The 21,132-nt window shown below is 49.4% G+C and overlaps 1 protein-coding gene across 1 annotated transcript in view; it reads left to right on the plus strand.

The window, feature by feature from the left end:
* Nucleotides 1-21,132, plus strand: part of TRIP4 (thyroid hormone receptor interactor 4) — a 560,825-nt gene that overhangs the window by 312,773 nt on the left and 226,920 nt on the right. The window lies entirely within an intron of this gene.

A 21,132-nucleotide genomic window follows, 5' to 3' on the forward strand; every position in this document is an offset into this window, starting at 1 on the left:
CTTACTACAACCTGCCCATGACGAACTGGAACTATTTTCATCCCGCTATTTGGTTCCAGATAAGTGCTGAAACTGCATGCATGTTGAATATATATTATATACAAAATCAAGGAGTATCTCGTATTAGAAATGAAATCTTTCAAAAGCCATATGTAGACACAGTTCATCCAAAAGAGACTCTTTACAGCAGGCTTGCTTCTTCTTTTCATTTTTTTCTTTTTCTTTTTCACTTCAAATATTATTGATGATCAAATACAGCCAGTTCAATTGATGATCAAATACATCCCAATACAGCCTACGCGTTTCGTCCTCAAAGGGACATCATCAGGGCTGTAGAAAGTAAAGAAAAAATAAAAATAAAAATAAAATTCATAACTGACCATACAACGGGGGAGGTTCTTGTAGCCCTCTAGCATACCCCCACATGGGCGATACCCCTAGAACACCCTTTTGAACAATGACTCTGTCCTTATTGTACTGTTGCAATACGTTCGTGGTTTTGGGTAAAGGTGGTACTGTCGGCACGTTGGGGTGGCGCTGTGGCTGGGGGCTCGGGGGTTTATGATAACTGTTTGTACTGTTTCTTATTTCAACCAACAACAGCAGACTATGTACTACAAGCCGCATTGTGTAATACTCTGTATAGGTCCTATCTCATCCTCCTTAACGTAAATTAGTAATGCCACAACACGCTGAGATCATGCCCGCTCCCCTACATACACTAGTAAATAGGCCATGACGCGTATATTCTCCTCCTTCTTCATTTACTCCAGAGGTGTAGCGATACTGGTAAAAATAAAACACCTTTCATCCTGGGGGGGTACACAACAGGATCACATGGGACACAGCTGTATGCTTTGGGGCACATTGGAGACACAGTCAGTCACGATAGTATGTTGCTATGGGCCAAACACCGATGACCCAAATTTTTACACTTATTCAGATCACTCTCCGGTGCTCATAACAATTACCCTGCCCAACTTGCAGTCCACTCCTCGACTCTGGCGACTCGTACTGGAGGCCTTGCTTGACACGGTGTTCAGGGCTATGATCGGAGAGGAAATCACCAACTTCTTTCAGGTCAATATGGACTTGGTCTCCTCGATGGGCGTGGTGTAGGAGGCCTTTAAGGTAATGATACGCGCGGTTTGCATGGCCAAGAGCTTTGGGGTTTTGCGTGTTCTACGCCGCACCCTCACAGGCTGGAGGGCAAACTCAAACAGCTGGAGGCTGGTCTTTGGGGGCTAACTCGGGCCATTCTCTTTCATCCTTTATAGAAAAGCGTGCGGAATATAAAGAAACGGCTGACTCTGAGGCACGCTTTTGTGGTAAATACCGTACCGCGTGTAGATACAGCGAGGGCGAACTCCCTGGTAGGCAGCTAGCACAACCGATTTGCCTCCCTAGATTTACCAACTACGTCCTTTAAATTAAGGATTTTGCTGGTGTAGAGCATAGAGACAGTCAAGACATTCTACATACCTTTACAGAATTCTATGCCACCCTGTATGGCACCTGCAGAGATGAATCCCCCTGCTTTTTGCAGTATATTACTCTTGGTTGGCTTGGCGATACAAACCGCGTGAGTTTATCGCTGCACCCTTTCAGAATGATGAAATACATGAGGCGATAATGCAAATGCAATCTGGTAAGGCCTGATGGCCTTCCTGTTGATTTTTATAAGGTGTATATTGCCCAACTGCTCCCTGTTCTTAAACTCGTTTTTAACTAAGCGCAGGAACTCTGTTGTCTCCCCCCCTCCATGAGGATGACATTGATCTCGTCTCTTCATAAGCCTGGTAAGGCAGCGGATTGTTGTGACTCTTACAGACCTTTATCCTTAATTAATACTGATACTAAAATCCTCACAAAAATCATAGCTAATCGTCTCAGCTTAGTAATGGACACATTGGTACTCCCGGACTAGGCTGGCTTCATCCCTGGCCGAACGACTTTGCATAACCTTCGCACACTCTTCTCCAACCTTCGCACAGTAGACCCAAAGATACCCTTCGGTGCTGTATTTCTTGACGCCACAAAGAAACTCGATTCGGTGGAATGGGACTACCTTTTCGTATTTCTGCAAAACATGGGCTTGCCACGGGGATTTACATCTTGGGTTTGCATGCTCTAACCGAAACCGAAGCCAAGGTCCTTATTAATGGACACTCCTCACCCTCCATCCCCATATCTCGAGGATCCCGGCAGGGATGTCTGCTCTAGCCGCTCCTGTTCGCCTTCGCGGTTAAACCACTCGCTGCCAAGGTCAGACAGTACCATCAGCACAAAGCCCTCTGCTGCCCACTTCGACATATTCTGATTTCTCTATATGCGGATGACATCACGTTGTGTGTCAGAGAGCCCCAGATAAATCTTAATCGAGTTTGTACGATTTAGGGGCTATCAGGGATCCATATAAATTGGTTTAAATCTCAAATCTTCTCCCTTACCTCTATGGTTACAGAATTTGCTCTGGACTTTTCCATCAAGTGGGTCCTTGACGAGGTTAAATATCTCTGCATCTGGGTCTCCGCGAACCACAATGAACTGATGCGGCTCAATAACAGTCGTGCTCTGGATGGGTTAGGGCACAATGTCACACGCTGTATCGCCCTTCCGCTATCCATTGCAGGATGCATATTCTTGAACAAAATGGTTATTCTTCTAACATACCCTATGACCCAGGTATAGCTTTTTACACTGTGCTCCGGACAGAACTGATTCGACTCACTTGGGGTGGGATACAACCCAGAGTGCAATGGGACACCCTTACCCAGCCATACTAGCAAGGGGGGTTCGACATATCACATTTTTAACTCTACTACTACATATGTGCACAGGCCCATTATGCACACTTCTGGTTCCATCCTACTAGATATGTCTCAAGTGGCCGCCGAACACTGGCTATCGGATCCCATACCATTAGATGGCGCTATATTCACTGTTACTGCTTCGCGAACGGATGATCCATCCCCAATCACCAGTACTGTGAAGGCACGGCAACACATTGTTACAAGCACTCAGGCCCCCATGCTTTTCTCACCATTGCTTCCCCTTACATATCACCCCAAAATGCCTGTCCTTCAGGAAGGTGTATTTAAGAAAACTCAAGTCAAGCATGGGATTAAAACCTGGGGGGACCTCTACCTTTGTGGCAAATTCCGAACCTTGCAGCAACTCTACTCTACACAGCCACCTTCCCCATGGACATTTATTTAGATGTCCGGTTGCATCAGGGATTTAGAGAATATACACCTACCTTCCCGTGGGATCCTCCGGAAGTTGCCCCTTTGCACTTAATATTAGCCCGAGATGCGGCACATCTCTTGGGGGCATATGTATGAAAGGATACATTTGCTCTTCTCAAATAGCGATTTTTAGAGAATCGCTATTTGAGAATCGCAAAACACTATGTATGTAGGATTTGCAAATAAATTTGCGAATCCTACATATTCCTTAATTGCAAATCGCAAATTGCGATTCGCAATTAAGGAATACCTCCCCATTCATTCCTATGGGCCTAGAGGCCCATGCATAGGAATGAATGGGAAGACCTTCTCAATTTGGTCCCTCTGCCCCGACGGACCTAGAGGTCCTTAACTGGTATCACTTTTGCCCCCTGTGGATCGGTGCTGCTTGCTCAAGACATTGGTGGTGGTCGTGAAGAGGTGTGTTGTAGGGATGTCATGCCCCCTTCACCCTCCCTCGCCGTTGTCCCCCCGCTGGCCGGTCTGACCGCTTGGTGCCCACGCTGTGTTCTTTCCTTGCTCGAAGGTAGCCATGGGGAGAGACAGGGTACCCAGGACCCCAGCCACCCAAATCAAAATGGATCAGTTTACCACCATGGACGCCGGGGCCACTGGTGGGCCCACGGACAAAGGAACTCCTGCCGTGACGGTCCTCTCTACCATTTTCCAGGCGATTCATACGTCGCAATCCTCGGTCGAGGGTAAGATTGCGGAGGTCAGGGTAGACATGACCCGGATCCGGCAGATCTCCGCAACTCTACTGCCCGGATTAAAGAAGCGGAGTCCCGCCTATCTACCGTGGAGGATGATGTCCATCAGCTTATGCTCCAGATGACCCAACTCCAGTACCACACGCATGAACTACATCAGCGAGCCGAGGATGCTGAAAACCGATTCCGTTGCAACAACCTTCGCCTGATTGGTTTTGCTGAAGGCGCTTAACATCCAGTATATGCTCCTCTTCCGGCTCGTCTAAGAGTGGTTTTCCAAGACTAATCTCTCTTCTTTGAAACGCCTGAGGAGGCATGGACATGGGCAACAGAGGAACCTCCGTTGAATGGGGGCGCCCGGCGGGACATGCCGGTCCTTTGACTGCGGGGCAGGCGCTCCGGTAGGCGCAGGGGCCAAAGACGCTCTCGCTGGGCCCGTCAAGGAAACTCACGCCGAGCCACCTGGAGAGACCTCCCCTGCTGAGTGGCACTCCAGCTCCTCAGGCCGCTCCAACCCTGGAACTGCTTCACCTCGCCCATCCTTGCTGGACCTCCCAGATACTGATCTCTGCGCAGCCCAACGATCCCCGCGGGACTGGCCTAAACTGAACTGTTAACTTTTCCGTTGTCTTTTTAGATGCTGGCTGGCGTCACCCAATGCTAGCACCTTGCCTAACAACAAACTTGTCACCGATGGCTACATATATGAACATCCTACAATGAGGAGGGGTCCTCCACGACTTTCCCTGTTTCCAAGCGTTTTAGTTTGGTTTTTTTGTTGCTTCACTGTTTACTGTTCGGGCAACAGATGCTTCCGTTCCTGAAGTGTAAGGTGAGGGGCTTTTGGGGAGGGGTTGTGGCCCCTGTTTGTTTTGCATTTCTTTTCTTTGTTTTCTACACCAATCTCGTCCTTTACATCTGGCTGAACACATGTCACTCGCTCCTATGGCACCATGTCTACTGGCTCTAGACGTAGTCTCACTTCCACGGCCACTGCCATGCTGGCAGGTGACTCGACCCCTTACACGACTTCCCTCTGTCCGGCGATTCTAGCCGGGCGTCGTCGCTCCATATAATGTCCTGGAAAGTTAGTGGTACAAAAGGGGGTGGTGATGGACGGAGCATCTGAATCAATCAAACACTCACACCCAGTCAAAAGATCTGGGTTTAATCCATCACCGTTCTTTAGCCCACTCTGCCACCCCAGTTCAGACATGGCTATATGCAAATCAGTCTGACCCTGTGCCTCATGGGAACAGTCCAGCCCGAACTGCCAAGCCATGTCTTCCCTGGACTGGAAACAAGCTTTCGAGGACCAGTTTCTGGCATTCCAGCCGTCTTTAGCCCGGCTTGCTTGAATCCAGTGGCAAAGTGAGCAAGGGACTCACGTCTGAGCATACCCTGCCACACTTATGGCGGCCAAAAGCGGTACAAAAGGGGGTGGTGATGGACGGAGCATCTGAATCAATCAAACACTCACATCCAGTCAAAAGATCTGGGTTTAATCCATCACCGTTCTTTAGCCCACTCTGCCACCCCAGTTAGTGGCCTGCTAGATAAGATCAAGCGTGCAACTGCGATATCCCCAGCGTCAAGCCGCAGACGTACTCCTGCTTCAGAAGACCCATCTGCTCGACAACCATTTTGCCTTTCTTCCGGGACACGGCTATGGCGCTGTCTGGCACTCTGGATTCGGCAGGGGGTCGAGAGGGGTAGCTATCCTGGTACGTCACACTCTTCCTCTGGTTGCGCGTAAAGGGACACACGACCCTCAGGGCTGTTTTATTCTTCTCGAAAGGACCCTCGGAGATCGCCCTCGTAACCTATTATCTGTTTATTCCCCTCTCACCCTGTTGGCTTCCGCACTCTAAAGGCTTACCTCAGAGGTCACTGCCCAGCCCTTGGGACTGCCCGTTGTTTGGGGGACTTCAAAGCAGTAATGGATCTCGGACTCGATACCGCATCACTCCCCTCCACCTCCAGGATTGCCCAATCTGGCCTCTTCTCGGCATGGGCTGCTAGCCTAGGTCTCGGGGATGCCTGGAGACTTTGGTACCCAACAGCTCGACAATACACCCATACCTCGGCCTCTCACCGCATGCATAGACTACGTTTTTCTGCCGGCTCAAGATTGCCAGAAGTAATTTCTATCCTCCCCGAGGCTTATCTGACCATTCCCCGGTGATGCTACACATAGGCTCCCTCCCGCCCAATTTGGTGACTCAACCCCTGGTTTCTCCAGTATGAGGAGTTTAAGCACCAAATAGGTGCTGAGCTTTGCCTCTTTTTTACCACTAATCAAGGTTCGGTGTCCTCCTACCGTACCCTCTGGGAGGCCAGAAAGGCCACCATTCGGGGTTTCGCCAAGGACCAACTCAAACTCTCACGCGGCACGTGATTCTCAACTCACACTTGTGGAAGCGTTGGCCGCCCAGCTCAAGACACTGTCCCCTGACAGAACTGCTACCCATGACAGGAGACGTGCGTTCCTGAGGGATGAGATCAGACAGACTTTCCTTGTAGCTGCCAAATTGCTTTGGCGATCCTCTGTGGCCTGTGTGTATGGTTGGAGAGATAAAAATGGGAAGCTCTTTCATCACCTTGTCACCTACCCCATGGGCAACTGGATAATACCGGAGGTGACTGATACGAGCGGCAAGGCTCAGCATGCCCCGATAGCGGTAGCCCAAAGCTTTGCCTCTTACTATGCTGCCCTCTATTTGGCTCAGGCGCCTGGTCTCTCGCTCCCCGAGCTCCTCCGGCGGGAACGGTCACGCCTTCTGCGCCTTGGTGAACTTGAGGCGGAGGCACTGTACCTTCCGATTACCTCAGAGGTGTCTGATGTCATATCACGCATGACGGCCGGTAAAACACCGGGCCCAGACGGGCTCCCCCAAGAACTATATGCATCTTACCGGGACACCTTGGTCTCACCTCTACTGCCAATGTTATGTTATGTTATGTTAGCCTCTCTCAAACCACTGCTTGGACTATCGTCCCATCTCACTTATCAATACTGAGTTTAAGATATTCGCTTCTGTCCTGACCAACTGCATATGACCACATCTAGCTAATCTGTTTCATCCAGACCCATGCGGCTTAATGCCTCTTCAAGGGACCAGACGCCTTCACCTTGCTCTTGTCTTGCGAACAGGCACTTGCTGTCCTCCTACTTGTCTCTCCTTCTTGTAGATTTCGTGAAGGCTTTTGATTCGGTTGATTGGGGCTATCTGGAGGCAGTGTTGGAGCAGATGGGCTCTGGAATTCCTTTCCGCAACTAGGGGAAGGCGCTATATCATCAGCCCCGGGCGCAGGTCCTTGTCAACGGAGCTCTATCTTGTCCCTTTGCGGACCCAGATGCCTCCGAGCATTGGACCTTTTTGAGTGCACCTCCGGCTCAACCCGGCCAAGTCCGTCTTGGTCCCTCTTCACTTGTCCTGTGAGTGCTTTGAGGGCAGTCGACGATTCCCCTTCGACGGCAGTCCTTCAAGTACTTGGGAATCTGGGTATCCCTTCTCCCTGACCTCGCATGGTCACTGAATGTCACCCCACTGGTTAAGCGGGTACGCTCTGAGCTCCTAAAAGGCGTACGCTGCCCCTAAACCTAGCCCTTTTTAAAATGATGATTTTGCCTCACTTTCTTTGTATGCTCCAAAATACACACCTCTCCCTTCCTAGATCTTGGTTCCGTGGAATGGACGGTCTGGCCCCCAAGTTTTTATGGGGGGGCGGAGGCCCAGGCTGACCCTGGCCCAATGCAGGATCCCGCCTTTTGATGGGGGTCTTGGGATGACGAGCCTCTATCTCTACTATTTAGAGACTTGGCTCCTCGCAGTTCACGACTGGTTTAACGGCGGCTGGTCTGACCCAGCAGATCGCCTGGAACTACACACCTTGGGCTTCTCCTCTATCCAGGGGATGCTGTATGGAGACGTTGTTCCCCAGGCTCTCCCTGAGGTCACGTGCGGAGTAATCCTGGCCTGGCGGGCCTCACTGCGTCATACCCACTGGTCGGGCAAGCTGACTCAATATACCCCCTTATGGTGCGGCACCAGGCTCCGGGAGGTTGCTTACTTATCAGGGTTCCGGCCCTGGGACCTCACCGGGATCCCCCTGCTGGGTGATGTCTGGAGTGGAACCCATTCACGCTCCATTAAGGATTTGCAGGCCAGACACTCCCTCCACTCCTCCCAGTTTTTCCGATATTTGCAGCTGCGCCATACCCTCTGCACTTATATTCCAGATGGTACTTCCTTGCCTGAGAATAGCCCACCCTAAGCGCAGGTCATGACCTGTGATTTGGGAAGAGGGGGGATTTCCCGTATTTATCATTCACTCACCAGCAATACCCACAACTCAACCTCTCAACTCTGGGACAAGTTGTCTCGGAGCACTAGAGGACGCTGACTGGAGAGACGCCCTGGTGGCCCCTAAAAGAATTGCAGTCTCGGGAAGGCTTCGGCTGGTCCAAATATACTTCCTGCATGCTGCCTATCTTACACCGCTGCATCTCCAATGCACGGGGCTTCGGCCTGATTCCCTCTGTCCCCGCTGCCCCCACTCACCCCACTCCCCTGTAGACTTCTATCACATGGTATGGCTTTTCCCTGCGATACAAGGGTATTGGGAGTCCTTAACGGGAGAGCTTACGGAGGTCTTGGGCTGGGAGGCTCCTCTTGATCCTACACGTGTTCTCCTGAGCATCCCGAGGGGCTAGATGGCAACAGGGCTGAGAAACTCTTCCTTAATACAGCGTTGGTGGTAGCTAAGAGGGACATTGCAGCTCACTGGTTGAACACTACCACGCCCACAGTCGGCCCTGGCGCAGGGGGGCTGGACTGGTGTGCTGTGCAGGGATGACCTCTTTATGTGGCATGGGGATGTCCCAAGAAATGTCGCCCCATGTGGGGCAAATGGGTTGGAGTGATAGACTAAAGTGGATTGATATGATCTCTGGATTGAAAGTGACTATGCTGATACTGGACTTATGTGTGTCTATCCTACTATGCCAATGTGATGTGTCTTTGCCTTGATCTAACCTTTTAAGATGTAGTCCTGAATGGTGCGGTTCTCCTTGTTACATTCAAAACTCAATAAAATTGATTAAAAACAAAATCACCCCCACAAGTGCAACCACAATACTCCATCAGTCATTCAGCTAAACAGCAGGTTAGATAAATCCTAACACAACTTAAATACCAATTCTTACACCTCATCAATAAACAATCCTTTTTTTCCAGTAGTAAAACCAGTTCATTCATATTGCTTGGTCTAAGACTATAGATAAACAGTCACATAGTTGCACATTTGAAGCACAAAATGCGCATGGCACGTCTCTAATGAGCAGCATAGTGTGCAAAAAAATGAAAAACAACATTAGACATTTCAAACAGCTTTTTCTGTCAAAACATAGGGCCAAAAAGCCGATATTTGACCGCATTGATTGCAATTGGGTCCCAAAAACAATTTTGTCAATTGCCATAAGAATATCAGAACAACCCAGGGTAACAGGTCTTTTACAGTGCTTTGATAATGAAGCTTTGTCCTATGTGGATGACTTGTACATCACAGATGATGACTGAGAAACACACTTGCGAGGGGTGGCCACGGGCACGATCGAGTGAGTTGCTTCTCCGAGAGGCTCTGTCTCCCCGGGGCCCGCTATGCCTGTTTAACGCACTTTGGAGCAGCGGGCTGGGAGGCTTGTCCCGGCATCTGGAGCAAGGAGGGCCTTACCTGTAGATGACTTATGCCCCGATCGCCTGGATCCTTCACAAGCAGCAGGAGAGGTGTCCTCCGGCGGGAGACTGTAAAAGTGACTGCTACACCTAGACGCCCCGGGATCTCCCGGACCCTTACAGTGGCATCCCCTGTGACTGTCTGTGCCAGTGCCTGCTCCCCCGAGGGCTCCCAGCTGGCTTATGCTTGAACCTTGCGGAGGGCTATGGTGGCCGCCATTTTGCGGCAGACTTGAGATCTGGAGAGGCGGACTGCGAGAGGCTGAAACTCTGGCACACCATTCTGGGAGAGGTGTGCGGCCAACGTGCAGGCGAGAATCGGTGTTGCAGGTGCGCCTGGAGGTCCCGCCGAGCCCTCTTACAGCTTTGCTGGAGACGACTTGCACCAGCGCCTGGACGGAGGAGTGCCCCCGGGGTTCTGGAGACTATCGATTCCCGGCGGACTCCTGTGTCAGGTCTGCCTCCATGGCTGCACGCCACTATAGCTCCTAGGCCGGAGCGTCGTGGAGGTGAGTGCGGGCCTGCCCTTCCAAGACTGTTAATCAGGGGTGCTGGCGCCTATCCCCGGCATCTCAAAAACCCGCTTGTCTTTGCCCGCACTGGTGTAGCGGGGGACTGTTCTGGGGCTGGGACCTGAGGTGTGCTGCCCTCCCCTGGAGACTCTTGGCGGTCGGCAGACGTCTGCGGGCCCTCTGTGCTCTCTGCTGCCCATTGCCTGTCGCCTATGTGCCAGCTTGTGAGCCTTGCATAGCCGCGGAGAGGGTTGGGGGCGGACGCTTTTGGGGGTTCCCCTTGCGATCCTGCTGCCCAGGCCAGGATCAGTGACCTATTTGATTTAGCATGTCGGGGGGAGTAGAACATTTGTTGTTGTGCACCCCCTGGTGCCAGAGCTGGGCGAGGATCGGCTACACAGGCCTTGACGGCGATGATTTCCCCCCTTTGACTGCAGGCGCCATCTGGGTGGTGGACCCTGAATGCAAGTTTCCCCCCATGCTGTGGCAGTGCACTAGATGGTCGTGGTCAGGTGATCCCGCGCAGAGAGAAGCGCTTGAGCGCACGGCATGGGACGTGCTGAGCCTAACACCCACACATAGTGCGTAGAACTTCCGAGCTACATAACCGCAGTGGCCCCCTGAACAAGACAGCGCGGTTTTACCTTCTATGGATCCTAGCTATGCCATGCTCCCAGGCCCGTAAGGAGACCCCGGTGACAACTCTGTGGAGCAAGATCGCCCAGCCAGACGCGGCGATGCAGTCCACGACCCCGGCACCTGCCCAGGTGGATGGAGGGGCCTTAGCCCCAGTCACGCAAGGCTATATGGACCGATACTTGCAGGAGATACGCACCGATCTCTCTTCTCTCAAAGAAGAATTTTGGTCCTGTCTCCATGATGTCCAAAAAGAAGTGACTTAGGTTGGCGACCGGGTCAATGATCTGGAGCGGATGGTGGATGCTGGATGCTCGGTCTGAACACCACGAGATGGTACTGCGGCGCATCAGTACCCTGGAAGACCATCACATTGAACTTCAGACTAAGCAGAAGGACCTTGAAAATAGGAGCTGCCGCAACAACATACACATACGGGGGTGCCGACTGGTGCTGAAGGCGCATACATCATAGCGTTCACTGCTGAGCTCCTATAGGCAGGGACAACGATGCTTCTCCACCTGCCCTGGATCGAGCCAATAGAGTTCGCGGAGGGGTGCCCCGCAAGGATAGTGGCCCGGATATACTCACCAGGGTGCACTTCTACACACAGAAGAAGGCGATCATGCAGGTGGCGCGCAACAAGGCAGCGATCAAATTCCAGGGTCACGTAATCCATCTCTATCAGGACCCATCATCCGTCACCCTCCATAAGCGGCACGACTTTAAGCCTGTGACGGACAAACTCCTGCTGCAGGACGTCCGCCACTAGTGGGGCCAACCCTTCGCGCTCCTGTTCCAGTAGGAGGGCAAGCCCCGCTCACTGCACTTGTTGGCAGAGGCCATGGCTCTGCTGCATATACCGGATGACCATCCGAGGACAGGCAGCCCTTCTCCCACGACCCGTGATCTCAAGCCCTGGTGGGCCACTGTTCCTCTGCGACGCTCAAACAAACAACACACTGGCCTCTCATCCTAGGAGGCAAGAAAGGATGTTATAGCCAACTAGTGTAGCCTTAGCAGGGGCCTCTCCCCTACGCGCTCCACTACTGGTTCTCTATAATGATGTGACACGCCCAACGGCTGTGACTCTCTGAGGTGACTACTTGCAATCTATGATGTATGCTTGCAGCACCCTGACACAGCTTCGCTGTCTAGTGTACACACCTCTGGGCTCCGGGGGGGGGGGCTAGAGTCAATGGCCCTCCTACCCGCTCCTTCTGGAAGGCTAACTTGTGGTTCCCTAGGATATGCGCGGCCTACCCTGACAGTTCTGCGCTACTCTACCTGTGTTCTGTATGGCCCGCCTCTCCAACCCTACTCCTATGGAGGGTGACTCCTCTAGCGGGACCCGAGTACCTCAGTGCCGGTCTCCACATCCGGAAAGGGACTTGTTGGGTTCAGTTGGCCCATTGTTGATTATGTTCTTTTTGCTATCTGTACATGTCGACTGTGATGCCACTTGTTACTCTGCTACTGAGGCACATGTGGGTGTGAGCGGGTAGGGGAATCAAGGGGTCGCTGGCGCTCCGCTTCCTTTGGGTGGGTGGCCTGCATCGGGGACAGTACAACGGGAGGGAATACACATACCACTGGAGAGGCGGGGCGGGCACTTGGGGAGGGGACGTGGTCTGTTTCTTGCAAGGCTGTACCTAATGCCTTAGCACAATTCATCCCTCTATGACGGACGAGGTTGCACCCCAGGATCACTCCCTGCCTCGAGGAGGCACCAAATTGCTCTCACTAAATGTCCGAGGCTTGAACTCCCTGAACAAGCGTAAGCAAATATGTCGATGCATTTTGCACCACGACCCTGACGTTGTGCTGTTGCAGGAGACCCACCTGATGAAGGCAGACGTGCACTGCATGGTGCATCCGAAGTACCCCCTCTGATATTGGGCATATGTGGGCTCCAAGACTTTGAGGGTGGGGAGTCCTTTACAAGACCGGCTATTGCACTTCTGTCTCGAATGTAACCCGGGAGGGGGAGGGCTGCGACCTGAGACTACAGCTCATGCAGGGATGGCAGCAGTAGACGCTCCTTAATATTTACGGCCCTAATGCCTCCCAAACACCTACATCCGGCGCATACTCTCTGAACAACTTAAAGGGGTAGATGGTGATGTGGTGGTATGTGGGGACTTCAGCCTAGCTTGGGATCCCGCCTTGGATTGGAGTAATGCAACATATCAAAATGTGGGGACAATGTCGGCACATCTTAAGAGGGATTTTCGAGAGCTGGGGCCTGGTGGACGTCTGGCAGTATAAACATCCCGACGTTCGGGACTACTCCCATTACTCACATATACACACTTCCTACTCGCACATTGATTGTGCTTTTGTCACGCCCTCCCTTCTCACATGCTTACACACTGCGAAGCTTTCTGACATCTCTATTTCTGATCATGCGCACCTGGAGCTCACATGGGAGGACCGTTACACGCACTTGGCCGGCCAGCCCCGCTGGCGCTTCGCCCCCCATCTGTTAAGAGACCCGGTAGATGTGGAGGAGATCCGGAAGGGGATTATGGAATATGTTCAACTTATTGTTTCCCCTGAGGTCTCCTTGCACACCTTGTGGGATGGGTTCAAAGCAACTGTCCGGGGTATCATCACATCCAATGCCATTACTAGAGGGCGTGAGGCGAAGCTCATAGAATCTAAACTCACTGCGGAGGTTAAACTATTAGAGCGTGCTGATAGGGCCAGCTGCGTGCACATCGCGTGGTCAGGGCAGAACGGGCCTTACTATCCCTGCGGCAAAAGTACTATGAAGGGGGTGATAAAGTGGGCAGGCTCCTGGCTAGTAAATTGCGGCAGTGTCAGGCGAAGGCCCATATTGCTAAGATCCAAACGGGTGATGCAACATGGGTGACGGCTGAAAAGGACTATACGCCCTCCCGACTGGCCTCCATGTACCGCTCAGTATCCAACCTCTGTTGGAGATGCGAGTTGGTGGAAGGCACTCTCTACCATATATGGTGGTCCTCTCACGTGATAGCTACTTTTTTGGAAGGCACTCCTGGGCCTTATTAAGGGCGTGGTAGGATACCCAATCCCGTCGCTGCAACATGTGGTGATACTGGTCATACGCCCCTCTAATCTAGCGGCAATAACTGGGCGGACTGGGCCCTCATAAGCACTTTACTACTGGCAGCCTGACAGCTCATAGCGTGCACATGGAAACAGACCACGGCCCCATCCATAGCTCAGTGGTTCGTCCGAATGTGGCATACACTGGCTATGGAGAGGCTCTCTCCTAACATCGCGATCACTGAAAAGACATTCCAACGCGTTTGGCAGCCCTTGCTATCTTATCTCATGCACATCTAATTTGCTTGCTTTAGCCTCCCAAAGCTAAGGGCCCTGCAACTCTTCCCAAGTGATTGAAAGATGATTATTCCCTAGCCTGGTGGTGGATCGGACACATTGGGATTGATTGCTGCTTCCTCCCTCACCACCACCCCGCCTTCTGTTCGAACCTCGCGAGACGCCCAAACGTCGCATGGCATGTCACGACCTGTACGGTTATTGTTACTTTCTACATCCATTGTGCATACATCCTGAAAGCAAGCTAGGGTGGTCCCTTTGTTAAAAAAGCCCAACCTTGACACTACAAAATTAGAGAACGTTCGACCCATCCCTCTCCTGCCCTGGTTCTCCAAGATTTTGGAGGCCTACATCAACTCCCTGCTGGTGGGTTATCTGGAGGAGAACAACATATTGGACCCCTCTCAGAATGGTATCTGGCCGGGTCACAGTATGGAGTCTGCCCGAGCATCTGAAAGGGGTTCTAGACGAGGGTCGCACATCAGCACTGATTTTGTAGATCTCAGTGCCGCATTTGACACTGTCTCCCACCAGATCATGCTCCAGAGGTTGGAGGAGGCAGGCATCGTGGATTCTGCCCTGGAGTGGTTGCCTCTTTTTTGGCGTAAAGGACCTTCCAGGTTGCAGCCTCCCCATTTGCCTCCAAGATTCATACCATCAAATATGGGGTACCACAGGGCTCTGCCTTGAGTCCAACACTGTTTAATCTATATGTTTAACCTTTAGCAGTGTTGGCCAAGAGCAGAGGGCTCACAGCAGTGTCATATGCGCACGACACACAGTTGGTAGTGGCACTCTCGGATGACTCCGTGCAGGAGGCATGTAAGTTTCGGAGAGATCTAGAGGTTATCTCAGAGTGGATGACTGCCAACTGTCTTCAGCTCAATGCCAACTAGTCTAAAGTACTGTTGGTTGGGAGGGACACTGAGTTGTGGAGCGAGCACTGGTGGCCTGTCACCTTGGGCTGTGCACCCGCCCCCAAACAGGTGGTAAAAAATCTGAGAGTGTGGGTTGACTCTGCCCTTAGCTTTCGAACTCAAACAAAGAAAGTAGCTGGAACTTGCTTTGGCATCCTATGGGGGCTCAAACCGTTGCTAGGGTTTTTCGAACCATCTATTAGACCTGGTATTGTCCAGGCTTCCATCCTGTCTAGATTGGATTATACCAATTCGCTATATTTGGGATCCAACAAGGCGGAAATTGCAAGACTACAAAGGGGCCAAAACGCTGCGGCGAGTACTTTATTGTGTTTGCACAGGACATGCCCTACCACCATTGCAGTCCATCGGTTACATTGGTTGCCTGTGGCCAAACGTATAGAATTTAAGGTCTTTCAAAATTTTAAATCTCTCCCCATCGGCATTTGCAGCTTAAAAAATTACTTGGCATTCCGTAAGGCAATCAAAACTTCCCTCTTCCCTCCATTGTAGGCCGCTTGTGTTGTCTAAAATTCTTCAGTTTTCTGCTATCAGCGCTTGGGCGCCCCTTTGATGGGGCAGCTGTGCGCTATATAAACCTGCATAACATAACATTATTGTTCTCTTCCTTTTACTAAAGCTGACCTGGCTGCTTTCTTCCCTGTGTGCACATACACATAGATCGTTGGTCGCAGCGGGGACTTAGAGCTTATATGGGTTGCCTGGCGATTGCTGTCCCTGAGGGACAATGCACACACACCCTGATCCCATACATTAGTTGTCTTCATTATGGGCCTTGGGTTATTATATTAGTTGGCACCTGTTTACACTAGACTATTTTGCACCACTTACGGCTAGTGGGCTTCTTCACACCTCAATCAGTCTCTGGTGCAATGTTTAACTTGACGTGGCCGGCCCAAAGTTGTTGTAGGCGGCTTGCTGTGTACTTATACATTGGTAATACTGCTATACCTGTCTTTTTCTACACTTCCGGCCCGAACAGGGTTGTAGGGACCATACCATGTTCAATAGTACTTGCCTACAATAAAGGTCTTTAAAACTAAAAAAAATACGCACTTGCCTGGACGAGTAGATTGCATAATTCTAGGATTTGCTCACATTGACTACAAATTCAATTAAAAAAATCTAAATCTGCCATTCTCAGTGTCCTGTTCTTGGGATACGTGTTATCAAATGAAGGCAAACTCTTAGCAACACGCTTCCTAGAGAAGTGTGCACTCTTACTAATGCCAAACACATTATAGAGGCTCCAATAATTATTGGGTTTTCTAAATTTTGGCAGAAAATACCAGATTATGCACAATGTGTAAAACCGTTTTATGACCTCATTAGTCCAGCCTTTTCAAGCACACATTAGTCACCAGTACATAGACAGATGTTGCATGCAGTACAGACTGACATGCTAACTTCAAAACACTTACACATGTGTAAACTCAACTGATTTGGTAATCCACATAATTGCAGGTACCACTGGATATACATCTTTCACATTCAACTATTGTGACATTGTATCAATTGCATATAAATCTCATTATATTCCACTGCGCAAATGCATTTTACATCAACAGAAAAAATCCTGAATGCTGTACAGACCACTGTAGTGAAAGATCATTGGCTCCAGGGAAACACATAATTGTTGTGACTCCTATTCCAGCCATAGAGGATATCACAAAGGTCAGCATCCCGAAAGCAAAAGCCCTACATCTTATATGGATGCAATGGGCCAACTCACTAACGGCAACAGATGTAGAGTACATATTTGACTCTTCGCTGCTTACCTACAATATGAACAAGAATACCCTCTGCCCAACAAAAGAATGCCTCTAGAACAGTACAACTTAATAGTTTATACTGATGGTTCTGCCCAGCCTGCCATTGGAACAAAACATCTATATTCGGCCGTCTGCGACGCATTAAAGGATAGAATGAAGGACAGAGTTTTCCAACCTTTAAGAACACACACATAGTCCTTGGGGGATTGTACGGCACAACTTGCTGAACTGAAAGTTTTATTTCTGGCATTACGACATATGGAATTCCCCACACTTATAGTGTGCAATTCGTATTATTGTGTCCAGTCATACAATGAGTACTTGACTATTGGAGCCAGAATGGATTCAGAGACTCAATAGATCTCAAGGTCATGTGGTATCTTACATTTCTGATGATACATCCAAAATCAGCTTCCTGTAGGTAGTACAACACCAAGTGATGGACATTTACCAACCTCATCCACGTTTATCATGAGCAAGTCCATCTGATAGGGCCTTTGGTCCGTTTTGGAGAGGTCCTATAGAGAGAAACAATCTGTTACTTGGTTTCTTCACTCAGGACTGTATCCTTCAAGCCCCTACCATCTATGAGGGGCGTGGCTAAGGGGGCTGAAACACTTCTTAGCTTCCTTGTCACTGTGAACCCCTTTTGCGTGTAAGTCAAAGACCTTCATTACTCGCAGCTAGTCTACGTCACAATTTCCTTACAGACCTAGCCAGCCTACTATCATGTGCTGTCCACTGTCAACAGTAAACCTTTCTTTCACCACATAATAATAGGGACAACACGTTATTGAGAAGCCCAGAATTAGGACATACTACAATCGGGAATTAGTCATCCTATCTAGATGGATCAAATGAAGCATTTCTTAAATTTGAATGTTTGATAAAGAGTAGGACTCACAGAGGAACGACAACTGTGCCACTGTTCATAAAGCCCTATTAGAGAGCAGACTGCCAGGCTAAAAACTGCATTCATTTAGAACATATATTTCATAGTGGGACTGGATAACTAATTAAAGCATTTGGGATCCGCTACCATCCAAGACTGTTTCCAGTTACTGAAGTCACACCATTCAGATTTGATTTTCTCTTTATAGCTATTACTCCGGAAGAGACTGGTCCTGCTCAGACATGTTTGTGTGTAGATAAATCCATTTATGCTGTGCCAAAGTTGGCTAGCCATACCATTAGGCACGAGACACACTGCACAGCAGTCTGTATACCCAAGATCATTCCTCATCATTCATACCTGGCTATTATTCCATACTCTTTATTCATGAATGCTATCACTGGTGGAGTGTTAATGTAAGAGATACACCAGAGACGGCTACTGAACATGGTCACCAAGCACATCACCATGCCTCGGTCGCTTAGAGCACACTCTGAAGGGAGCGGGAAATGATAAACTATTTGTTGATTGCAAAACATGCTCCTTGTGTTGATACTTGTACGAAGAGTCGAACTTAATTGCATATATTAATCAGGCAATATTCTCTTTTGTAGTAAGTCTGATATCAAATAACGATTCAGTTCTTACGTTGGCAATAGAAGACGTTTTATTCCCTGAAACTGCTGGTGCTTCTTCATCCTGCATTGTGTGCTCTGCAATGTAGTTAAGTATGAGGGCTATGTCTTGTCTCTTGCAGAATACTAGCCCAGATCCTTGACAATTTAAGGAGTCTCTGGACCATCTGTCACAATTTGCCAGGTCGCATTTACCCACTCTGCCACATTTTAGCATGGAGGTTCTCACATTGAAACAACATAATTGACTCAGCTGGGCCTTGTGTTTAACTGGCGAATATCGTCATGATTTGAGGTCATTTCGCTGTTATTTTTTTCAAAATCCCACATCACTCATATATCACATTTTCTAATGTAAAAACATTATTCCATGTGATGGTGAGGTGTTACAAATTATATCACAATGCTAGTTGATTCTTTGTTTCTTTTCCCTTTTTTTAGAGACCAATTTGGTTATTTTTCTTAAGGGCTCAATCAAGCCCCGGAATAAACAGACTAGCCGATTTTTGCTAGTCTGTTTTAGGAAAGTAGGTATATGACATATAAATGTATTATATTTTTTTGAGTGTAGTAGGGATCAAAATAGGACCAGATGAGTAAAGCAGTGGGGACTGCTTACGAAACATGTTGACCAAGTAGGGCATAGTGGATACCCCTACCACAACCCCATTTTAACATTCTCAGCTAGAGAAGTGAATACATTGTTTTTTTCTACTAGCCAGGGAATTTTTAACACCTTAATCTTTCACATATCTTCACCCCCTACCACTCACATCTTTTCAAAACACACATAGCCTGACTCCACAACAACAAGTGCTCCCGCGTATTTCGTAGGTAGAAGCATGCCCCGATCCCGTAGAGGGGCGGGAAGACCCCCATGATGAAGCATGACTCTATGGGATTCGTAGTGTGTGAGGGGTATTTCAAAAACACATAGTGCTTCTCCTTGTCAACACAAGGATCAGCAAAACTCACCACAATCGTATCTCACCATATATTTATATGAAACTAAAAACTAAAAATTTATAGAATCTCATTGATTATGAGCACAGTGGGTCATACTGATAAAAAGGCTTGAAGGATTGGCAAATGTGTTAGGACCGACCATAGAGTGGATTTGATCCTTTGTATTTACTTTAAGCACTCAGAAAATAGCGTTAACATTCAAGCAAGCATTTCAGAGGTCCTTGACCACATCCTCGACTGCATGGAAAGCTTCCCCTTCCTGAGCAAGCATGTAGTTAAATCTTTATTCTTCAAAAGGGAGTTCCTGTTCATCCCACACAAAGATGGCTCAAGCTCATATCTTGTCTAGATACTAATGAGTGGTTTACACCAGGCTCCCCAAAATCTGGATAACAGACTGCAATGAGTGCAGAACTAGACAGCAGAATAAACCTGAATGTTGAGATACAGGATCATAGTATGTTAATCCCAAAGTGACTCCCATAGCTTTAAGTGGATATGTCATGCACCAGGACCACTGGGCTGCAGCACCCCATTACATCAATTAAGGATTTGAGCGCCAGTTTTTCTTATTGATTGACTAATGACTGTTTAGGATACAAAAGGTTTTCTAAAGGAAATCATTAAGAGGTTCAGGGTGCCTGACTCTAAAGCACTAGAAACTCTAGGTAGTTCAAAAAAACTATTTTCAAATAGAGGATAATGCTGAAAACGAAGTTGTTCAGTTTACCTTTCCATTGACTACTTCTCATGACACGGCACCTAGATGAGGAGTGGACCAGTTCATATTTAGGCTGTCACTCTAGCGAGTGCCCAGAATTGTCAGTGAGTTACATGTGATACTGTACAATGCCCATCAACAAATAACAAACTAATACATTTGTTTTTGGACCCATCAATGAGGTAATTACTCTTAAACCTTGTGTCCCATGCCTACTGCATGCTCCATCCTCTAAATGTCCTTGTGGCAGCATTCAGCATCACCCATCATATTTGTGTGCTGCCTCCTTTCACACATGGTTACCTTCTGTACATTAAGACTCAATGTATTTAACCGCATCGCTGCTGCAGTGATTTTTGCGCTGTGCTGCAAATTACCATTTTGCTGTTGTCATGACGAGCTCAGCTCGTCATCAGCACACGACACCCGTGGGTGATGACGAGTTGAGCTCGTCATCAGCATCGAAAGGGTTAATTTCACTAGTGGAATTCAATGAGTTGGATAGGCATGAAAATCGTATGGGCTAACGTTGGGAGTATTTGTGAGTCATCAACAATAAAACCTCCCTAGACTTTCCAGTATGGGTTATTTTTGTCAATCTTTGGAGTCCACCCAACCTTCTCCTCCTGCTGGATTTTGTGATTAACCCCTTGTCTGCTGATGACGGAACCGCTCCGTCATCAGCTGCGGTGGCGCTGTGCTGATGACGGAGCGGTTCCGTCATGGCCCGCTCGGAGCGCCTGCGCGGCGCGAATTCCGCGCCTGCGCTGAGCGTTCCATTGAGCGGGGTGGGCCATGACGGAACCGCTCCGTCATAAGCACAGCACCACCGACGCTGGTGACGGAGCGGTTCCGTCACCAGCATGCGGCCGCCCCGCCCCCTTAGCACTGCGGCGGAATAGCCGCCGCAGTGAAGGGGTTAAGCTGAACCTTCAAAGAACGCGCACTTGAAGGTCCTTCTCTTTGTCAATGCAGCTGCTGCTGGACTGTGCAACAGAAGATTTTAGGCCTGGCTGTGGTGGTTCTGCAATGTG

The sequence above is a fragment of the Lissotriton vulgaris genome, chromosome 2_2, assembly GCF_964263255.1.
Source record: "Lissotriton vulgaris chromosome 2_2, aLisVul1.2, whole genome shotgun sequence".
Classification (NCBI taxonomy): Eukaryota; Metazoa; Chordata; class Amphibia; order Caudata; family Salamandridae; genus Lissotriton; species Lissotriton vulgaris.